A 19,951-nucleotide genomic window follows, 5' to 3' on the forward strand; every position below is an offset into this window, starting at 1 on the left:
TGCACGTGCAGCGGTAACTAGGCAGCTGAAGGGGCTGGAAAGCACAGCAACCAATCAGGGGGAGGGGTGCTGAATGGGACAATCAACTTCACTAGGTGGGGGGGCCTGAGGACAGGAAAGATGGGGGATTTGTGCGTGGGGAAACCATTCAAACAGCCACCCCTCCCTCTACAGCTGCCAAGCACAATGGGGGATGGGGTGCACTCAGGGGTGGGGTGCACTCGGTGGAGAGAGAAAGCCCAGGGAAGGCCTACAGAGGAAAACGCTGGGCAGCCAGGCCTTTGAAGATAAGGCCGGCCTCTCCATCAGGACGCCTCCATAAAAGCTCCGATGGGCTCAATGTTCTTTGGTTTAGGAATCCACCCTTTCCAGGAAGCCTACCCCTGACAGGAAGCTGCACCCCCTGAACAGGAAAGATTTCTCTAAGTCATGCTTGTCCCTATGGAAAGCCTCAACACATTCCCAGACTGCTCAGTAAAATGTGGATCCTGGGAGGGGCCAGAAGCTCCCAGGGGCTGCCTCTGTTGCAGGGCTTGCACCACAACTTGATGAGAAAGATCCCTACCCATCTCCGGGGATAGGGTGGGCCTAGAAGGGAGGACCCTGAGGTCATGTTTCTGTTGTTTGACCTGAGCAAGCCTCCTCCAATCCCCAGATCCTTACTGTACTGCTACTAAAAACAGGGGCATTCTTGTGTACACCCCAAGGCTAGGCTGAGGTGGAATGAGGAAACTCTTGTGATGCTGACCTTGTAAGGTGCAGAATGCAGAATAACTTTCACGGGAGGGGCTGTGGTCAGCTTGGCTCCATAGACCCAAGAAACCTGAGAGACAGGATGAAGGTCATCTGAGCTCAAATTTCCCACCAGGCTGGTGAAACTAATTTTCTGTGTATGTTGTGTGGGGTGCGTGTGTGTGTAAGGGTGCATATGAATGTGTGTGTATGTGTGTGGTGGGATGTAAGGGTACGTATGCATGTATGCATATGTGGGAGGTGCATACGTGTGCAAGGGTGCATTGTGTGTGACGGTGCATATGCATGTATGTGGGGAGTGCAATGTGTAAGGGTGCATATGCATGTATGGGTATGTGGGAGGTGCGTGTGTGTACAAGGGTTCATGTACATGTATGTGCTTGTGTGTGCAAAGGTCAGAACTCAGCCTTGGTTGTTGTTCATCATGCATCCTCCATCTTGGTTTTTCTTAGACAGGGTCTCTCACTGGGACCTGGGGCTTTGAGGCTAGGCTAGGCTGACTGGCCCAGTAAGTACCATGTATCCACCTGCCTTGAAATGCTAGGGTTACAAGCATTGCCACCTTACCTGACTCTTTTTTTTTTTTTAACATGGGTGCTGGGGGTTAAACTCAGGTCTTTCCACTTGCATGGCAAGCACTTTGACTACTGAGCCATTATCTTCCCAGTTCCTAGTTTTCTGACCTCTTAGTTTGGAATGCAATCCTGAGCAATTTGGGATGGGTGAGTAGACACCAGGGGGAACCTACCTGCTTCATACTCCACCCCAGACTGCCCGCTACCCTCTTTGCTCCCAGATCCTTCACCCAAGTCAAGTTCTAACTCCTGGCTTCAGGTTTCTTCCCACCTGCAAGCTCTGCTCCACTCCATCCTGGGGACTCACAGGAGTTCAAGGCTGTAGGTGGCAAAGCAGGATTTGCACAGGGACTGGATGCCTGATTCTATTGCCCAGGGCGTCTTCTAGGACAAGAGGCTAGCTTTGGTTTGCCTGCCTGCAGCCCTTCCACTGACACAGCCTCCTTTCCCTCCAGAGTGGGAGCAGCTCCATGCTGTAGGCCCAACTGAGGTGCTTCTGGGCTTAGCATCAGTAAAGCCTCACTGCTTTCCAGGTGTCCTCAGCTCTGGGCAAGGGTTGGGTCAGCTCCTGGGCTGTTCCTAGCCAGAACCGTAAGGGTCAGCTGAGTCTGAGCAGGGTGGGAAGCCAGTGTTCACTGGGTAGAGTTTCTATTGTGCAAGATAAAAAAGCCCTGGAGATAAACTGTGGAGACATGTAATGCCATGGACTTGGATGTAGGGCGTGTGGGACCTTGTTATCAGACAGGCATAAGAACTGGTAAGGTTGCCAGGCAGTGGTGGCACACGCCTTTAATCCCAACACATGGGAGGCAGAGACAGGCAGATTTCTGAGTTCAAGGGCAGCCAGATCAGCCAGGGCTATACAGAGAAACCCTGTCTTGAAACAAACAAACAAACAAACAAACAATTAGGAAATGCTCTTTCATTTTCCTTGTACTATTGTCAGTTCTACTTTGAAGATCTGCTGTGTGTGTGTGTGTGAGAGAGAGAGAGAGAGAGAGAGAAAGAAAGAGAGAGAGAGAGAGAGAGAGAGAGAGAGAGAGAGAGAGAGAGAGAGAGAGAAAGATCTAACCTATGTCACAGAGGAGATATACAGGGGAAACAGTGTGTCTTAAAGTCAGTGGCAATGCAACTGATCAACAGTGGGCTCATCACTGTTTGTGCTCTAACAACACACATGAACAATTCAAAGTAGATGGATTTATCTGAGCCCAGGTTTCAGATGTTTTAGTCTACCCTCCTTGGCACCATTATTTTTAGGCATCCCAGTGGGGAGGGCAAGGAAGAGTATCAAGGAGAACAGGAATAGAAAGAGAAAGAGAGGAAGAGGATGAGCTTCAACCTCCAAAGACACAGCTCTAGTGAGCCACTTCCTCCACCTGGGCCCCGCCTCCTACAATTTATCATCTCCTGGATAGCAGCACTAGGCAGAGGCCAAACATTTAACATACGAGCTTGCAGAGACTGTTACGTGCAAACCAAAGCATCCTTCCTCATTCCTGAAAGGTCCATCTCATAATGAAAAATACATTTAATTCACCAGCAAGAGCCCCCAAAGTCATCCGATCCTCTTGTTTTCCATGGGCCAACTCTGGCTACATCTCTATCCCTCTTTTTATTTTGAAACTGAGTCTCTTTAGCCTGCCCAGGCTGTTCTCGAACTCACCTGTAGCCCAAACAGGGCTTGACCTTCTGATTCTCCTGCTTCAGCCTTCCAGGTAGCTAGGACTACAGGCTTGTCCCACAGGGCCTGCATGGCTCCTTTTCAATCTCTTCACAAATCACACCCCATTTACCTCCAGCTTTACACAGCCCTTTCACATCCAACCACAGCTTCCATGTTTCTACCCTGTTTTTAGTACCCGAGTCGTATGCAAACCTGGATAAAGCATCCAGCAAGCAATATCCAAGCCACAGTCTAGGTATTGACAACCCTTAGATTTTTCTCCCCTAGTTTAGTTAGCTCACCATCTCTCAACTCAGCCTCCACAGAGTCTCAGGACATAAACAGAATATGGACAAAACTTTACTCTACCTGAAAGCTCAACACACAGCTCTTGCTGTTCACACCCGAGCAGGCATTCTAGTCTCCCGGGGTCCCAACAGAATTGTTCATCAAGCTCTGCCCTCAGAGTTTAGGACCTTTACAACTTGTATCTTCCAACTCCTTCATGTTCCTCCCACAAACTAGCCAAAGGGTTAAGAACTATACAGTCAAGTTCAGCCACAGCGATGACCCCACTTACTTGCTTTCTGTGTCAGTTACTTATGTAGCTATGACTGAAATTCATGAAAGAACAAATTAAGAGGTGGTTTGCTTTAACTCCCAGTTTCTGAGATGCTGTGCCATCGTCTGTCTCCCTGTTGGTTCTAGGCTCATGATGAGGCAGGACATCAGGTAGACAAGGATGTGTGGAGGAGGAGGCTTTTTACCTCTCAGTATACAAAGCAGAAGACAGAGACGAGGGGACCAAAGAAAGGCCTCACCGAGTATAGATGTAACCTGTGTCTTAGTTCATTTTACAGTTGCAGTGATAAAATACCCTGACGAAGCGACTTACAGGAAAAGGGTTACTTCTGGCTCACAATTCCCCAAAGGATACTGTCAGACTTTGGTTTCCATTGCAGTGATAAAATTCCAACCAAAAGCAACTTGGAGAAGAAGGGGTTTATCTGGCCTACGCTCCCATGTCACTGTTACCATTTATGAAAGTCAGGGCAAGAACTCAAGGCACCACGAACCAAAGTGGAAGCCATGCAGGAACACTCGCTCACTCACTGGCTTGCTTCCCACGGTTTTCTCAGTCGGCTTTCTCACACAGCCCAGGACCACCAGTCCAAGAATGATACTGCCCACAGTGGGCTGGGCCCTCCCACACCAATCATTAATCAAGAAAATGCCCCACCAAGTTGCCTACAGTTCAATCTGATGGAATCATTTTGTCAGTGGATATTCCCTCTTCCTAGAAATCGAGTTGGCAAAAACTTAACCAGCATTGATACGGTTGATCATGGTGTAGAAGATGTGATGGTGGGCAAGGAATGCATGGTAGCCAGGAGCAAGAGAGCAGCTTGTCACATTGCATTTACGCTCTGGAAACAGAAAGTAAACAGGAAGTGGCGCTGGGCTAAAGCCTTAATGCTGGTCACCTGTAACCCCTTCCTTCAGTGGGGCTCCCCTCCTAACACTTCCATGGTCTTCCCAAGACGCACCCCCAGCCAGTTACAAAGTGTTCAAACATGTGAGCCTGTGGGGGACATTTCACATTCAAGTCACAGCCTTCAAAGAATGTTGTCTCCAGTGACCTACTTCTTCCAGCCAGGCTCCGCCTCCCAACCCTTCCTCTCAAAATAGCACCGCCAGCTGGGGGGAATTAAGTATTCGACATTCCGGCTTTGAGAGACATTTCATATTCAAATCATAGCAACAAAATAACCGTGCACAGCAGAGAAGACCCACTCCAGGATGCAGCGAAGGGAGCCTGGATGCTCCTCTGACCACACTGACTTGTTAAGCTACGCTTGGCTGAGGTAGCCTGAACAAATCCATAGTTACAGCTCTTCCTGGCCTACTGGGCAGTCAGAAAGCCAGCTATTGGTCAGAGCAGGTTGAGTGTAGCTGGTGGAGTTGATTCAGTACATTTCTCGGGGGCCTGCATGCAGCCTCATGCATTCCGATTCAGACAAGATGGTGCTCCCTTGTCTTTGCTGGGGTGCGCGCACATGGGTTGTCTTGAGTGGCATCTTCACCTCTCCGATGGTCACAGCTGCTCAGAGACTTATCTGTGGCTGGAGCACCATCTCAAGAGCTGCAGTGATGGCCCTGGCTGAAGTCTAAGAAGCTAAGCCTCTTTTCCCTTCAACTTCCGCTGTAGGCAGAAGCTAGACCCTTCACTAACCCTTTTTGGATTGACCAGCACCCTCAGTCTAAGTAGGCACCCTGGACAGCTCCCCAGTGGCCTGCCCACTCCTCCAACTCTCTCAGCCTGCTCTTACCCTCTAGCCACACAGCAGGGCTGAGAAACAAAAGCAGAGAAGATGCACCACCGTCTAGCCTGAGAGTCCTCAATGGGTACAGTGGTGAGGACCCCGGAAGGAGAGTTTTGTAGGTACTACCATGACTGGGGAGGAAACTGGCATGTAGTGGCCGGAAGTCAAGGTGGCTGCACACTGAGACATGCAGGCAGAACCTCTCCATGTGCAGCCCAGCCCACCTGCGTCTGTGTGCTCCTGCTGGGAACTGCTTCTCAAACCTGAATGAGGCTCTTCTCCAGCTTTCCAGCCCCAGCAGGTTTCAGTGAGCTGAAGGGACCACAGATGTGAAATTCTAGACTGCTGATCTGAGAACCCCATTTAGAAAGTCACTGCTGAGGGAGGGGTTTATTTTTAAATATCTGAGCTTAGAATATCATTCTATCTTTTAAATCTAAATGTATTTACTGAAAAACAACAACAAACAAACAAACAAAAACAAAAGCAAAAACAAAACAAAACAAAAACCAAAAACCCAAACAGCCTTGCTGTGTGGCCTGGACTGACATCATCACACTTGTGATTCTCCTGCCTCCATCTTCTGAGTGGTGGTGTTATAGCATGCACCACCGTGCCAAGCACAGCCTTCTCATACTCTGTTTTCCTGGTTTGTGATGATAGTACAAGCCAAGCCCGTTTGGTCTCTTTGGAACCTTAGCTGTTTACCAGCTCAGAAAACACAGCCCATTCTCCCAGGGACGCAGCTGGAGATACTCATTGTCATTAATTTCCCACTCTGTCCTGCCTGCCTGTATGGCTGGGATGTTCCCCATAAGTGTTTGAGCACTGGCCAGGTTTTGACCGTGGCATGTCTTCAGGATAGTCACACGATTCGTGATAATCTTGAGGTCAACTTGAATGGATTGCCTACTGTCAAGGAGATTAATGAAGTACATCTCTGAAGGTGTATGCCAGCAGCCTACAGTCTGGGAAGCTGGGTGACGGACAATAATAGACAAAGAAGGGCAGCAGAGATAGCTCATTGGATGTGGCACTTGTTGCACAAACATAAGAACCTGGGTTCCCATCCCCAGAACCCATATAATAAGCCTGGATTTGGTAGCACATGTCTGTAATTTGAGCGATCTTACTTTAAGAAGGAAAGCAGAGAGGAGAATCCCTAGAAGGTAGCAGGCCAACTAGCCTAGACTACACAGTGAATAATAACCAGAGACTCTGCGTCAGATAAATTGGAAGCTGAAGAATCACTTTCTGCCAGGGTATATTTTTAATAACAGCAACAGAAAACTAATACAGAAATCCACCCAAAACTTAAGAGGTGGGGCATAGCTGGAGAAAGTGTGTCACTGAGGGTTTGGATTTAGAGGTTACACTTGGCCCTGGTCCTGTCCTCTCTCTAAGCTCTCTGACTGCCATGAGGTACCAAGCCTGGTACCTCTATACCTTCCCCACCGTGTCCTGCCTCAAAGTGTCCCAGAAACAATGTGGGAGGAGCATGGGCCAAGGTGTCAGAGTAAAGCTCTCCTCCTTTGATTTGTTCTGTAGGATATTTGAGTTGTAATCTCCACAAACCCCAGTTCACGGTCTCCCCATTTTCCAGGTGGTGTGAACTAGCCAGCATGGCGTGTGTAGCCCATGCTATTCAAGGTCCAGACAGAACACAGGCATTAGGAGCTGTTATCCATCCTCCAAAACACCACTTGCTCTTCTACCCTCTCCATGCAGATGACACAGACCTCGGTCATGGTGCAGCCACGAGACCGAGAGAGCCAAGCTTCTGCAGTCTCTGTATGAAGGAGATCAACAACAACCTGACCATCGGCCTAGGAAGTTCCAAAAGATGAGAGCCTCTGCCCTGGATGCTATCGAGCTTCTGTTGTGTTAGACATTTGGCATTCTGTGATCTACTCATTACTGAAGCCTCCACCAACCGATGCATTCTATAATCCTAGCAGGTAGTGATACCTGATAAGGTGTCAACAGGAACCACCAGCTGAGGCCTCTCTTTTCCAGTGGAGTATGGATATCCTAACATTAATCACACTCTTGTCTGAGTAAGCTGAGGTTGGTCATCAGATGTATCTCCTCACGGATCCTATTTAGTCACCAGTGTCACTGTTTTTTAAAAGACAGGGTCTTCAGGAGACAAAGACATGCACACTCAACCTTCTATATCAGATTAAGAGACTAGGGGCTCCGCTGTGGTTTAGGTTGGAAATGGCCCCCACGAGTTCATGCTTTTGAGCACTCAGACTCCAGCTTGTGGCACTGATAACTAATACAGCATCCTAGGCCCCTTTTCCATCTGTCCCTTCTGCCATGAAAGGACATAGTGTTCATCCTTTTCAGAGGACACTGCAACCAGGCACCATTTTAGAAGCAGAGAGCAAACCCAGTCACCAGATTGGTTTGTTGCTCTCAGACATCCCAGACTCCAGAACCAGATGACTCACTCTAAGGTCATCTGGTAGGATGGGGGGACCAAACTAAGACAAGAAGTGCCACCTCAACCTTTGCCTGCAGTAACTCAGCAGTGCCACTCCGGAGAGTAAAAAGGAAGGGTCCTTAACTCTCTTTTACAGATGGGTAAGTTGAGGCACAGAGAGGAAAGACCACAGACGACCACAGATAGAGGTGGGACTCCAAGGCAGGCATGTTGGGATCAGAGCTCTTGAAGAAAGGGAGGCAAACGGCAAGGAAGCCATCGGGTTTCTGGATGGGTAACAGACAACCCTTGGGGCTTCTGTTTCTCCTTCTGGCCTGGAATCCAGACAAGCCTGATTGTAAGCCAGGGGACAGCCTGACCTGGACCTCCTGGCTGGGCCAGCATTCAGAGTGGCCTTGTTTCTCTGCAGGAGTCTAGGTGGTTTTGAAACTTGAAACAAAGTGTGCCTGGATTGCAGATGGCTCCTGCCCAGGAACCTGCCTCCTTCATTTCCATATGGCTAACTACTGCCTCCTGATAGGGTGCTGTGTCTCCTGGGAGTACTGGGTGCTGAGCCAGGACTACAAAAACCTATTCTACCTGTCATTTCTGCAAATTGAGCTGAGCCACCAGTCCCTCATCCCACCTCCTCTGAGTGCCTCATCCCAACTCCTCTGAGTGCCTGACCCTCACCTGGGCTGAGCTGGACTGCAGTGCCTGGGCTAGGAGCCAAGACTGTTGTGTGTGGGGGGAGTGGGGGAGGGGGAGGTTATGGGGATTCAGACCACAATGAAGGGAAGGGCAAGGGCAGACTTGCTGAGTCCTGTCGTTAGAGACCATGGCCACCACATGGCCCCAAGATGGAAAGGAAACAGGAGGCCTCTCAAAATAGAGCAGCGTGTGGCTCGGCTGCATTTCCCAGCTCCCACCATCTGGCCAAGCCTGGGCTGGAAGAGAGAGACATGGGATGGGAGAGCCTGAGTATGGATAGGCTCCGGACTCCTATGGAGCAGAGCCGAATAGGCCGCCCACCATTCCCTTAGCACCTCTTCCCTTTGACTCCAGCGAGAGGTCAGTGAGAGGCAACGTCATAGTCATTGATGGAGAAGTTAACTGAGGCTCAGAGAGGTCAAAAGACTTATCCAAAGCTACACAGCTGGGAGTTGACAGAACCAAGCTAGCAGTACAGCACCTTATGGCTACCTGCCATTGTTGATCTGATGCCTTTGGGCTGTCTCTGACCTTAGATCAGATCCCTGGAAGAACCAGAGACTGTGATTCGTCATGGAGGTCGGTCTATGGTCCTGTCACAGCCGCCTGTGATAACAACAGCAGCAGCAGAGAGTTTGGAGGGAGAGTGGTTTGACCCTAGACAACCTTGCTGAGGTACCCCTCTGTGTGTCGGAGTCCTGATACAGACCCTGCAGGCCGCATATGCCCATCTTTCACCCCAAAGCTGGTCCTGGCCAAATGCCCACCATAATGCCCAAGCACACCATCCACCACAGACCAGGCCCACTGGGGCCTAGCCTTCCAAGTTGCCCTAAAAGGATGTGGCCAGGAGAGTATTTGCCATTCCCCCCCCCCAAAAGATCCTGAGGTCCAGGAAGCTGAAGGTTGCATGTACAGAGAGAGGTGACTCTGCTTCCACTGGCTATCCTGATTCCAGTGCTGGGACCTTGGGGTGAGGTATAAGGTAGATTCCTGTGGCTACATCTACCATGACACTCACCCCAGAACAGTACCAGTGGCCAGGTCAGGCCCATGTCCCCACGATATCCTGATGGTCTGGATAAGAGCTATCTGGAGGCTTTCTGAAAGGGAACAGTGGCCTTACGTCCCTCAGAGACCCGGATCAGAGTCAGGGAAGGAAACAACGGGAATGAGAGGAAATGAGAGAAAGGTGAGGCAAGAGGAGAGACAGGGGACAAAGAAGCAAAGGAAAGATGCACAGGAAAAGAAGGCAGGGAGAGGCGGGAACCAAGCTCGAGTTCTCCATCCAGTCCTAGACCCACATGAGTGTCAGTCTTGGTAGCCTGTTTTCTCTACCCAGCAGCCAGAATAGGACAGTGCAAGAAGTGGTACCCAGAGCCCGCAGGGTCCCAAACATAAGTGGTGCACTCAAAGCCAAGCCAACCTGGGAGAGTTTTGGAAGGGAGAGTGGTGTTTGGGGAAGAGGCTGTGGCTTTGCTTCGGTGTGTTCGGCTTGTGCAGCTTCTTCTTCATTGAGTGTTCCAGGCCACACACAGGAGTGTTCCAGACCATACGGGAATTCTCTAGCCCACACATAAGTGCGCTAGGCCAAACAGGAAGCTAGGAAGGGCAGCAGGGTTGTGAACACAGGCTGGAAGGGAGCATCCAGGGAGCTGCAGGGACCAGTCTGCACTTGATCCAAAGGGAACAAAGGAGAAGTGGGAGGAGCCTGGAAAGCAGGGTCTCAGTATTAGATCGAAGCTGACTGGAGTCTGCTGTTTCAGAGGAAGCATATGGCACACCTGGCTTGCTGTAGCAGCCTGTGCATTGTGGAGCAAAGCCACCTTCCATGACTTCCAGGAGACCTGATTTTTCTCCTCTATAGCTTGGGGATAAGAACAATGAATGCTCAACTCCGCAGAGTGAGGGTTAGATGAGGTTAGATGCAGAAGAGTCTTAGCAGACAACACACTATAAATTGTTTGCCAAGCAGGGCGTTCAGAAGGCAGAGGCAGGAGGACGTCTGTGTGTTCGAGGCCAGCCTAGTAGTCTACATAGCGAGTTCCAGGATATGTAGAGAGACCAAGACTATGTAGAGAGATACTGTCTCAAAGCACCACCACAGCAAACCCACCAAAACAAAACAAAACAATAACAAAAAATTGCTTGTTATTATTCATTGTTGCTTTAGCTGCCCTCTTTGATGATGTGGACAAAAGGCTAGGTCAGTGCCTGTCCCTGGGACTATAAAAGGAATAAAAATATAACCCGGTGTTCTAAGACTTCATAGCCAAATGCTCAGGGCAAGCTAGAAGCCAAAAGTTGTTCACATTTTAGTATAAATTACTGCTGCATCCTACTGTCTTTAAAAGACGGGAAGAGGCTTCCTTGTGAAAAGGCAAAATCTATATGAGAAAGAGCATCACAACATGGAAGACTCCCGCCAGGGAGGCCACAGAGTCAGGGAATCTGTCTATCCTGTTCTGGGAAGAGATGGAGGAAGGGTTACAGATCTGTCCCAAGATTCGAAAGAGCTCTTCCAGATTATAGAAGTCCCCTGCAGCAGTAGGAGGAAGAAGCGTTCTTTTAAAGTGCCTGTAAGGAAAAGCCTCACTTGCCCAAAGCATGTTCCCACTATGCCTCCACCATGCCCTGGTTTCAACCTTCTCCATCCTTCCACCTGGCCCCCCAGCCTTGAACCTAGGAGATGAACTCTCTAGATCCTGTTCATTTGAGAGATGATTCAGGCTGGTTTGGGCTAGTTCTCTGGGTTTTTCCCTGCTTGCTCCTCCCACAAATCAGAACAGTCCCTGGTCCTGGCCTGAGTGACCTTTCAGTCTCAGAGGGGGGGCAGATCCAGCCAGGGAACAGGGCCAGTGACCCAGATTCCACTTCCTGTCTTGCTTCCCTCCATTCCCAGACACCAGCTGCATCTGGAACTGACAGCAGGCCAGCGGGAAACCTTTCATAGGCCTTTGCTGGCAGCAGTGGCATCAGAGGCATGCAGCCTCTGGGCTGGGCACCTGCAGGCCTTCCCCGCAGCCAGGATCGGCCACAGCACAGAACCAGACACCACGTCTCATCTAGCCCTGGCTCCCAGTTCACAGAAGGACAGAGACCCAGAGCAAAGCTAAACAATGGGGCCAGCTGAACTCACATTCACCTGGTCCAACACCATCTGCTCCCAGGTTCTCAGAAAGTCCCACAGGTCTTAGGTTTAGAAATAAGTGCCTGGGTGGGCTCATAAAGGAACGGAACTCCTGCTGGGTGTCTCCCTACAGGCTTTGAGGAATATGAAATCCATTGTCCCAGGCTCTGCCATGCTGCGACATGGCTATAGTTGAGATGTGAACATCTTTGCAGTTGTATTTTCCCTGGGTCTTCCTAGAGAGCTCTCATGGTCTCATCTTCTAGAACAGTAAGGTGAGGAGACACACTACCATTCAGCCACAGAAACTGCAAGACCCTGTCGAGCCTTAGCTCACCTGAGACCCCCTGAGTGAATCACACGGAGCCTGGTCGATGCAAAGAACATGAGGATTTTTATTCCAGTGCACTGAGGCCGACCCTGACCCTCAGGAAAGGAGGCGACCCCGCACAGCTTGTTCGATGAGCTTTTATACAGTTTTTCAGGGCAGCAGCCATTAGACACAATGTGATTGGTAGAACAGTGTAACTTTTTAAACTGATTGGTCTTTAGGGGAAGGAGGTGGCAAGGACTTCCCTTGTCTGCAGATGGGCAAAGGTCTACCCTGCGGAATGCGCCCCCACCCGCAGGTAGTTTCTCACCCTGTGATCTGAAGAATGTTAATTAACCTTTCCCTTCCAGAGAGTTCTGCTACCTTCCTAAAGTTCCTGAGTTTACCTTATTAAGGAAATTCCTGGCTTCCTGGTGTTTTTCTGAAATGTCCCTGTTTACTCGGATCCTACAAAACTTGTCATGCATACCATGAAGTGAACCCACACTGCAGACCTAGACAGGTTTCTGCACATGAGAGGGAGAGGCCCAGTCAACATGCAAACAAAAGATACACAGGGTACCAGTTGAGTTATCTATGTAGCAAAGGCAACATGTACGCATGTACCATGCGTCTGGTAGAAAGGGGGAGGATGAGTGGTGGTCCCTGGCTCTGAGCAGGTGACATGTAAGCTGAGCCAAGAAAATGAGAAAGGATAAGGAAGACTCTTGGGAAAGGGCTCTTCCAGACAGCAGGGGGTACAAAGCCCCTGGGTGAGCAAGAGTTCAATACTGTCATCCAAGAGAGGCCCACTAAGTGGCTTGAGCACCCCAGGAGAAACCTGTCAGGCCAGCCAACACCAGTTTCCTTCTGACTGGAACATAGATCATGTCTTGGAAGTACCACAAAGCCAGACAAAGGTAGTACGAGGATTTCTGTTGTCTTAAGATTAGACTTTCCTCTGGATAAAAGGGTGAATGCGGGTGGGATGAGAGACAGAGGCTGGGAGATGTGCTGATGACAACTGGAAGCAGACTTTCTGAAGAGAGCTTGGGCTGCCTCAGGGCGACCCCTCACCAGAGGAGTCAGTGAGTGTAAGAGAGGAATGAAGAGTGACTTCAGTTGTCCTATGTTAATAGCTGTGTGGCTGCCTTTCTCAAGACTGTGGAAAGTGAAATGAAGCCAGCAGCCAGCCTTAGGCAAGCTGAACCACCCTGTGCAGCCCGAGGGTCTGGCTAAGAAGCAGTTAACGACCGTGGCCATCACATCGAGTATGCCTCTCTTGGTTGCTGTGGGCCTTCCTACCACACTGAGGTGCTGGAGGGCAGGTATCCAGCCGGTCTAGGCTCCTGGCTCTGTTCTCAGCAAGAATGCTCAGGGCTGGATCAACTGGGCCTGTGGGGAGCTCGTAAGTATTTATGAGCAAGCAATATGCTCAGAAGTAGGAACCAGAGTGATGTCTACAGCCAGCTCCAGGGCCTGCCTGCTGGTCCCATGGGAGACTCCACCCTGCTCTTTTCCTACCTCTGTTGCTCAGGCTTCCCAGCTTCCTGCCAGGAAATGCAGCCCCAGGCTTAAATCATTAACTGGAACCTCCTCCCTCAGCCAGCTTCTGTCTGCAACAACACTTTGCCTCTGCTAACTTGAAGGATGCTTCAGTTCGCCCTGGGTGGCACACAGACAAAGGCAGAAAAGTGTCAGAGAGGTGCTGGTGCAGCAGGGGGGAGCACAGGCCTCCTGTCACCTGCTCCAGAAGGGCACACAAGGCTCTAATCACCTCCTGCTCCCCAAGGACTCTGCATTTAAAATAAACCACAGGAAAGCATCTAAGAAGAAATCTGCCTTCCTCTATCCAGGCTGCTAAACAAAACACCATAGGCTGGTGCTGTAAACCACAAAAAGCTATTCCTCCCAGACCCAGAGGCTGCAAGCCTGAGGTGCTGGTGCCAGCAGCTGGATAGGACCTGCTTTCTGGCATACACAGATGGGGGTCTTCTCTGGAGACCTCAGATTGTGGAAGGAGGGATGATGGTCTCTGGAGCAACCTGTAAAGACACTGATCTGCTCCATCCCTAACATAGTCGGGTCCTAAAGACCCTGCCTCCTAATCCCACAATCTATTGGGGTGAGGATGGGGTTGAGGGTAGGATGGGAAGTAAGGTTCTGATGGGTGAATTGGGAAAGGGACAGGGGCCAGCCTGGGGTTGAGAATCAATGTTGACTGATAGATCTTGTAACCTTTGCCCAAGGAGAGTGCAGGGCTAGTGCCAGGACACCCAGGTCATGTAAGGAGTGAACTTGAACACAAGCCCTCCCCAGCCTTTGAATGGAGTCCCTAGAGGCCTCCTGTCTTAAGCTTTCCAGGTTCAAGTACATTCCATGCTACAGGTACTTTCTGTCCCAGATTATTTTCACATCTGCCAGAGGCCCTAATGCAGCAGTTCTGAACCTTCCTAATGCTGTGACCCTTTAATACAGTTCCTCATGTTGTGGTGACACTCCCCCCCAACGGCTAAAAATTATTTTCATGGCTACTTCATAACTGTAATAATGTTGATGCTGCTATGAATCGTAATGTAAATACCTGATATGCAGGATACCTGATGTGCGACCCCAGTGAAAAGGTTGTTCCTAAGGGGTCGAGACCCACGGATTGAGAACCACTGCCCTAATGAAAACATTCACTGCATTTCATTGGGCAGCTCTAGAACCTCAGTTTCTCCAATTGGCAAATGGGGAGTTGCATGCAAGGTGGCCAATGCCTTGAAGCTTTAAAAACAAAAACTGAGAGTCTCCATCATCTCTGAAGCTCAGCTCTGAACCCTAGGAGGACCCAAAGACATGGGGATTAAAGGGTTGCAGGGATGGTTCTTGGCAAAGTGCTTGCTGGGCTTCAGCCAGGATCTGAATTTGTATCCTTAGAACCCCACATAGAAGCCTGGCATGGCGGCACTTGTCTGTGATCCCAGCACTGGGGAGACAGAGACAGGCGGACCCCCGAAGGTGGATGGCCAGCTGGATAAAGGAATAAACATGAAGCTCAGCGAAAGACCTTGCCTCAAAAACAAGGTGGAAGGTGATGGAGGAAGACATTCAATGTTGGCCTCTGATCTCCACATCCACACACATGAATGCATACACACACACACACACACACACAGAGAGAGAGAGAGAGAAAGAGAGAGAGAAAGAGAGAGAGAGAGAGAGGGGAGGGGGATACAGAGAGACAGAGAAAGATCCCCCATGTTCCTGTCACAACACAGATACCCAGGGCCTCCACAGGATTTGGTGACATTGAGCCAGGAGACCACTTCAGGGCAGCATCCAGTCATTTCCCAGCAGACGCATGCCACCTGCTGTCTCTACACAGACCTATGGCCCCATGCCTAGAACAGTTTTCCTTGGTTGGGCAAGGCTGAAAGAGAATCTAAATCTGCTTGGAAAACCTATTGAGTAACTCTGTTCTTCCATGGAAGGCATGTGGCCACCGGGAAAGGCAGTGTGAAGGAGCCAGAACCTTCTTTGAAGTAAATATCTCTGCAAGACCCACCATGAAAGGTCCTTTTGAACACTACTAACTCTAGGTTACTGCTGATTTACTTAGAGCTAGTGATAGCGTCCTGGTCTAGTATCTCAGGAGACCAAGCCTCATGGGATCCTTGTCAAGTGCACACAGAACTCTGGGGTGTGATTGCCTACCCATAAACCTTCTGTATGGATCTTGAGGGGGTCTGAGTCTATGACTTACCACTGTGTTTCCTCTCCTAAGACCAGCTAGCCATGTGCTTTCAGGAACTGACGAAAGATATTTTGAACCAAGTCTAAATAAAGCAGACAGCGTGACGGGGAGGTGGAGGGGACGTTTCAATAGCAAAGCCACACACAGCCATGCGTCCTTATAACCCAAGGTGCCCTAAAGACAATGCCAGAACTCATCCTTGCCTGGAGTGCACAGTAATGGCCATATGTGACATACACCTATGGAGTGCCAGCCGGAAACAGCACCGGGAATTTCATGTTTTCTTAAGAGTTTCATAAACAAGAAAGTGAAGGTTCCGAGAGCGGTAAGGAAGGAGAATCCCAGCCAGGACCTGCTGACTCCTTTCCTGTCCCCTACCCAGTGCCCCATGATATGCTGAGTGAGGACATTTACAGAACTGACCCAGGCGTGACACCTCCATCTGCTCAGTATTCCTTAAAGAGTAACATGTCCTTGTGATCTCAGGTCAACAGCGTGCTGCGACTCCCTGCCCACTGTCCAAATGGCCACCAGGTCCCTGCCCATAGCAGCTCCCTCCACTCTCTCATGCTCCTAGAAAACCTTTTCTGCATCTTTTCCTTCAGCACAGCTCCCTCGTACCCATCACCCTTCTCCCTGTCCTCACTGCACTGGCCATTACCCAAATGCATCTTGTGTCTCCACTCTCCAGAACTGCCTAGCTCCCAGACCGTACGGGACCTCCATGAAGGTCAAAACTGCATCTCTATTCCAAGGAAGTATTCCAGATGGGTGCAATGAAATCCTCTCTGCCTCAGGCTGACCTTGAACTCTCTATGTAGCCAAGGATGGATGATTCCTGTGTCTCCTCCTCCCGTATCTCAAGTGCTGGGAGTATATGTGCCACCAAGCTATGTTGAGGATTAAACCAAAGGCGCCATGAACACTAAGCACTTATTTCACTATGTATTCTAATTGATAGCAAGTATCAACTGACTACATGCCCAGCCCCTCCCCTGTAAATATGTCCTGCATCCTCTACCCGGCCCATGGTCCCAGTAAAGCCAAAGCCCTAAACCCCTGACTCCTAGGCTCAGGTTAAAGGGTGGGGGTCTGTATGCCAGGCATAGGTCTGTGATAGGGACCCTCCAAAGTGCCCAGCAGATGGCCAGAGTCACACACACCAGTGAAGAAAGCACAGTGGCCATACATAATATTTATAAAAGTTTGAAACCAGAGACGCTCTCCAGAGGTCCAGGGTAGAAGGGTTGGGCGTTGGTTACTCTGACAAGTTCCCACTGAGAAGGAAAGAGGAAGGACAGAGCAGCTGGGGTCCTGTCAGACTCTGCAGCTCTCAGGCTAGGCTAGGTGTGAATTAGTGAATTAGAAGGGGGATTTCTGAAGGAAGCTGAACGTGTCACTCATGTGAAGCTTCATCCCTGCTCCCTCAGCGGACGGATTTTAGCCACTGAACACTTTCCAAGTCACAACCCACCAAAAATCCATCAGTGGAGACTCTGTCCATGCTCAGCTCCTTGGCAGAAAGAATGTTCTAGATGGAGGTAGGAACTGAAAAGATGAGGGTATCCAGGACAGGGAAAGGAGGAGAGGAAGCTGCTGGGTACAGGAATGTCAGTCAGCCTCCCTCACAACCTTGTCCAAAACCCATCTTAAGACAGTCACCACAGCAGGTCCATTGCAGCCTGGGCAGCCTATCAAGAAAAGAAGCCTAAGGGGGTAGTGAGCAAAGGGCTCTGACTTAGCTCAGACAAGCCTCCTGGACCTTCCCTGGCATACTTTCCAGAAAGCGAAGAGCCAGCCTCCTCCCCACCTCAAACCCACATCAGGAGAGGAGCTGGGACAGGGGAGCTCTGGGAGAAAGGAGCTCTCCTTCTACATTTAAGCCCTGACTGAAGGTGCCACGGCTGGATTTTCACTGTCTACTTTCAGCAAGAACTTGGGCCAGGTGGTGGTGGCGCACACCTTTAATCCCAGCACTTGGGAGGCAGAGGCAGGTGGATTTCTGAGTTCGAGGCCAGCCTGGTCTACAGAGTGAGTTCCAGGACAGCCAGGGCTACACAGAGAAACCCTGTCTTGAAAAACCAAAAAAAAAAAAAAAAAAAAAAAAAAAAAAAAGCAAGAACTTGGCTATCGTCCCATCCATCACTTCTGGCTTTCTGCACTGGGTCTGAGGGTCTCTGCCTTAGACTCTCCCCTAGCCATCAGGAGACCATTTGCCAGTACCTGCGTCATATCAGAAGACATTTGAGATTGTGTGTTCTCAGAGCTCATCCCTGTCAGTGGCCAGGCACTATTTGCCAAGCCGCCCTGCTTCTTGCCTTCAAGTAGAACTTAAGGGAAGCACTCACTACCCTGGGTACCAGCACTACCCTCCCTCAGCCCCCCGGCAGACCACACTGGTGACCTGTTCATCAATGCAAAGCTGGCTTCTTTCCCATCTCCGTCTTCCACATGCACACTGCCCTCTGATATCGCATTCAAAATAAAGGTCACCTGCTCAGATTCTGTCTTTGACTACCATTGGAACATCTAAATCATGGGAAGTGTTCATTGATGGAGACAGTGAGACCTGGTCTCACAGAATCCTGGTACCACCTTCTATAGACAAGGTGACATAAACAGTTGTGCCTTAATTCCTTCATCTGTTAAATGTAAGCCATAATAATACACTTTCCTCAAAGTTCGTTGCAATGACTAGATGAGATGATTCAGACCAAATTTTTGCAGGACCTGGTACTTGAACTCAATGCTGACTAGCTACAGTTAATAGACAGAAAACAGAGTCAAGTGGCAAATACCTTAGGGATGATTTGGGGGTGACGTAGGGGGAGAATAACAAGCAAAGGGTAATTATCCCTAATAACTCATAAATTATCAAAGACAAGACAAAACTACCTTGAGGAAGTTCAGAAAAAATGTAAACAGATGATTCTCAAAGAACAAAGTGTCCAATAGATGCTCAAAGATTTAAATATGCATGCTTTTTTTAAAAATTGGGCAATCACTGTGTGGCATCTTAGTACCTATAAGCAATGTGTAGTGACTGATGAGAGTAATTGAACTGAATAAATGTCTCTTAAGAACTGATCAAATCTTTGCATGGGGGATATGGCCAATTTTCTTTACGAGCTCATGTGAAATAACCAACGACTTATTACCAACCAGATTCTTGTTTCGGGAAATATTAAAAAAGAACTGCCAAGTTCCCATACTCCTACAGCTACTCTCTGCCTGCCATCTCTCCCAGTGGGGCCCGAGCTCCCAAGTTCCCTTCGCTGCCACACCAGCCTCACACAACAACAACTGTCCACCTCGAGGTCAGACGACACAACACCCAGCAACCCTGTAGAAACAAAACTCTTAAAGCTTATAATTAACCAATCAGATTTATATATCAATAAATTCTCAATTCACAAGATGCCCATATAATAATTTCAGAACCAATAGATAATGATAAAAGCTGCCCACCTAGATTAGACAAATTATTTCAATTATTCTATCCTTTATGATATCATAACTACCTATGGCTATTTGAAGCCATGCTGCTTCAAGTTCTTCTTCCTGTCTGTCTGCCTCCATCTTGGCTTCTCCCTCTTTCCTCTCAGTTGCTCTCTGTCCCTGTAACTCTTCTCTCTACCTCCCTTTACCCTGTCTAATCACAGGCCTCCTGCTGCACTAATATATTAGTGTAATTGGACAGGGAAAATCCTGCGGCAGATTCCCATACAAGCCATAGAACACCCCATTATCCCTGAAGTCCAGCTTTACCCCCAGCTTTGTTTTAATCTTTTTGGTGTCTATTTGCATAGTGTGTGTGGTTGGGGGGGGGCTTGTGGATATAAAAATGTTATGACATGTATGTCGAGGTCAGATGAGTGCTTCTGGAAGTAGTCCCTGTCCCCCCTTATTTTAAGATGGGGTCACTTGGTTGTTTTTCCCTCTGGCCAGGAGCTTCCTATCTCTGCCTCTCACCTCCTCTGAAGAGCATTGAAATACATACTGATGATGTAGGTTCTTGAAATTTGAACTTTGGTCCCCATTCTTGTACAGCAAGACCTTTACCTATGGAGACATCGCCCCAACCCACTCATGCATCTTCAACCACACTTTTCTTCTTACATTCTTCTAGGCAGTGGTGGCAATGGCTTTCTCTATTTCTACGAGGCCAACCTTTTAGCTTCCATGTGCAAATAAGAACTTGCAGCATTTATCTCTGTGGGAAATGGTTTTGTTTTTGTCTTTAAGACAGGGTTTCTCTGTGTAGCCCTGACTGTCCTAGAACCAGCTCTGTAGACCAGGCTGGCCTCAAACTCAG

The sequence above is a fragment of the Mastomys coucha genome, unplaced genomic scaffold (assembly GCF_008632895.1).
Source record: "Mastomys coucha isolate ucsf_1 unplaced genomic scaffold, UCSF_Mcou_1 pScaffold15, whole genome shotgun sequence".
In the NCBI taxonomy this organism is placed as follows: domain Eukaryota; kingdom Metazoa; phylum Chordata; class Mammalia; order Rodentia; family Muridae; genus Mastomys; species Mastomys coucha.